The sequence below is a fragment of the Megalobrama amblycephala genome, linkage group LG6 (genome assembly GCF_018812025.1).
Source record: "Megalobrama amblycephala isolate DHTTF-2021 linkage group LG6, ASM1881202v1, whole genome shotgun sequence".
Lineage (NCBI taxonomy): Eukaryota > Metazoa > Chordata > Actinopteri > Cypriniformes > Xenocyprididae > Megalobrama > Megalobrama amblycephala.
In genome coordinates, this window is record NC_063049.1 from 26,941,855 (window position 1) to 26,945,854 (window position 4,000).

Genomic DNA, 4,000 nt, shown 5'->3' on the forward strand with positions numbered 1-4,000 from the left:
CGCTGTTGAAGAATAATTAGCTGGTGAAGTGGATTTACGTGTTGTAGAGTTAACAAAAGTTATCATGAGCATTGTAATGTTTAAAGCGGGTGTCTTAACAAATGTCAGTAGAACGGGAAGATTTTAAAATGAGCAGTTCATTCATAAATACATACGATTGCTGTGGAAATACAAGCCGGAAGTCAAAAGACAACGAGCGCAGCGCTGAAAAGGGGCGGGGCTACATAAGGTCTATCCGCTTGTTAAGTCATGAAGTAAGGAACGCTGTTTCCGGGTCCAAGCCTCGACTCATTTCACTTGAGAATGCCATCGACGGCCGTTTATGAGCGCTATTTATTCATATTAAACATCAATCATTTTAAAAAGTTAAACATTTTAAATACTTTACAGTCTACACAACAGTCTCCGTGCTCACAGCGTCACAGACATTAATATTTTAACGATTTATAAAAGCTGAATAATTGTCTGGCCATCTGGAATTTTGGTGTGGAGATAAAGGTTTTGTAGTATTACACCACATCGTGTGTGTATATTAGCACCATTTGTTGTTTTCTTGTGGTATGAGATAGAGCGTTAGGACCCGGAAGCTCTGCCGTGTGACGTCGGACTTAACAACCGGATAAGAGTCTGGGAACGTGACGTCAACGACGCATTGCATTCTGGGACTTTAGGTCACCGTCAGTACAGTAGAGACTGGGAAATAGTGGAGGAAGATGTTAAAATTTATATTATACAGTTTAAAACATATTAGAATGGTGAACGCTGGCTGTGTTATGAACTATCTGCATATACTGACCAGCGTGGAAAACGGATGTGAAATGAAGCGCCATTTTGTCCCATTTTCGGGACATTCTAAAACGCTTAATGTGGCGTAATGTAAGTAAACATCATACTAATAGCCCAGAATTTGAACGCAACGCGTTTAATTTCACGTTAAACGCTTTCCTCCCATAGAAACTATGTACAGCAAAGCAGATGAGCCCAGAATATGAACAAAATGCGTCTTATTACACGTTAAGTCACTGTCCATTAAGCGTTTTCTTTATGGGAGGAAAATGCGTATGTGTTAAATGTGTTATATTTAATATTTTATGTTATACTTATCTGCTTTTCTGTACATAGTAAACACCAAACTAATAAAGCATACTAAGTTTAGTTTGTCAATAACACTGTTTTAGTAAATTAAGCCATGTTATGCATTTTCACATTATGCGTTAGAATGTCCCTCATTTTCTGCCTTCCAGCTTAGAAACGACACAATGGTGAAAGTGAAACTCAATGAAAATAAACTTGAACAAAATGTGGCTTTGTCATTTGTATTTATTACAGATTAATAACTTCTGATCCACTTGAATATGTACATGCTCACGCCATTAATAACGTACGAAAACACGTTTAGAATTGTCATTTGTGATATAGCTCGTTGCGATCACTCTCCGTGTTCATAAAGCAACACCTCTGATTCATTGTTCAGCTTGTCTCGGTAAGAAATTATGTATTTATTCTATTTAGGTCCAGTAAAACTTACTTGGTGTAGCGACTCCACAATATAATTCATTTCAGAGCTGCATTACAGAGGGTCATGCTCTTATGTTATCCCTTAATGCATTAACATGAAGAAATCAGGGCTAGGCTATGATGATATGCTGGCTGAGATCAATCTATATTGTGTTTATTATTTTATCTGGCAGATATATCGGTGCCATTTAGTTATTAAAAACTGCAATAGAGAAATCACTTTGGTCCTGTTTGTGGTCCAGGCGGCAGCGTGATTTCTATGCGTGTCGTGTCCTGGCCACACGACTGAGCGATCGAATGAACACAAGAGATTCAAATATTAGTCCATTTATTCTAAGCAAGTGCAAGCAGCTCTAAAAAAAAATTTACATAAATACAGTCGTTTTCTCATCTGGTGATTTGTATTTGTTGTCATTGTACCCTCCTGAGCGTGACCTAAAACATGGCGGCGACTACCCAGAATGCAATGCGCAGTGATGTAGTTTGCCAATCTCTACACCAGTGTTTCTCAACTCCAGTCCTCGGGACCCACTGCTCTGCACATTTTGTATGTATCCCTTATTTAACACACCTGATTTAGATCATCAGCTCATTAGGAGAGTCTGCATGAACTGAATTGAGTGTGTCATATAAGAGAGACATACAAAATGTGCAGAGCAGTGGGTAGAGCAACTCCGAGGACTGGAGTTGAGAACCACTGCTCTATACTAACCACAGATGCATGCGGATGACCGAGTTCGACACATGCACAGTACAATTTTTTTTCTATACCAGGCATAGTGCAAACGTCATATTCTAAGATTATTACAAGGATTTTAGATACTTACGATGTTTGTTTGTTGAAAAGTCTATCGATTGATCCCGTTAGATCCCCAGTGTGTCCAAACGGGATATATCGCCCTCCGAGGGGGACTTCAGAGTGAAAACAATCATGGCCGCCATATTGAAGGGTCGTTCCAAACCGAAGTGCTCAAACTGGCCACTTCAAAGGGCCCTTCGGAATGAAGGATTTTGAAGGGTACAACTGATGGACACTTTGGGCCCCCATGATCCTTTGCACAGGGAAGTTGTTTGACGTCTCAGAATAGAGTATGCACGTGAACGTCACCGTCGACCGTTATGACTGCGGTCACGCCCACTGAGTGGCAAAAGACTGAGCGGCAGCATTGGTTTAAGCGTGAATGCCTCGAAAAACACACAAAACACATCCAAAACGGGAAAGAGCTTTGTGATTGACTGTACAAATAGCTTTGACACAAAACCTGAGGTATATACTTAAAGACTGCTGAAAGCTACAGAAAAAAAAAAGCAAATGGATCACTGCAATTCACAGAAACAGCTGGACTCTAGGCAAAGAAACATGGATTTGCAGTTATTTTCTGTCAAAAAGTGGAGGATTTTGAGGTAAAATCATACCGTATATATTGTATTGTTATATATTGTGTTGAACTCATCAATTAAATATTTACCATCTTATATATATATATATATATATATATATATATATATATATATATATATATATATATATATAACATTGATATAAGTGATTACGCGGATTTAAACCTACCTATATTGTAGTTATATAAAATATTCACAGGCAGATTTGTTTTATGTATTTCCCCGGCGTCAAAATCAGGCACATATAAATGTCAAGAAACACGACTCCTGGCTGCATGTCAATATCCATGGATTAGGTTTATTTGACAAGTTGTAAGAAACACTTTCGAGTCCAACCGTTAGTTTGTTTTACTCACGTTTTCGCAGTTTCCCCTTTCCAGTCACGCAGCAGGTTCTTTTACCACTCAGTCCAGCTGAGGGAGTGTATATATAGTATTTTTCTATACTACTGCAATATTTATACGAGTTCGATTTGGTAGCTACATTATTATGGTCAAAAAGACATTGTACTTCAACAAAAATACTTTACAGCTCCCTTTATCAGGCCATTCAAATGTTTCAAATACATAGACACAATGTAAATTATATTTAAAGTAACAAGATGCCCAGTGATAAAATCAATCAAAAACCACAGCCAATCAGAAGAGAGTGTGGGCGGGCTCTCTCGGCAAGAGCACAGCAGATGAAATGGGCAAGTACATAGTAAAATTCATAAATATTACACCAATTAAACATTATTTAAAGTGCATATGGACATTTCGGAGTGACTGAACCAATCTTTGTCATAATACGCATGTATTTGTTTGCATTGAGTTGACAGTTTGAACGTTCTTGTGCCCATTTATTTCTTTTCAAGTTCTGAGGTGAATTAGCCAGTGTTCATTACAGCTAAAAAGGGAACACAGAATGATATTCAAACTCACATTAGACGCTTAACATTGAATAAAGCACATAAACTATTATCATTGCCATACTTTGTGTTGCTGTTCCAGCCGCAACGTCGTTTAGAAATAGAAACCGTTTATAAAATATGTGTCGCCGTTGCAGCTGGTTAGGACACTCCGATTAACATGGAAAAGAA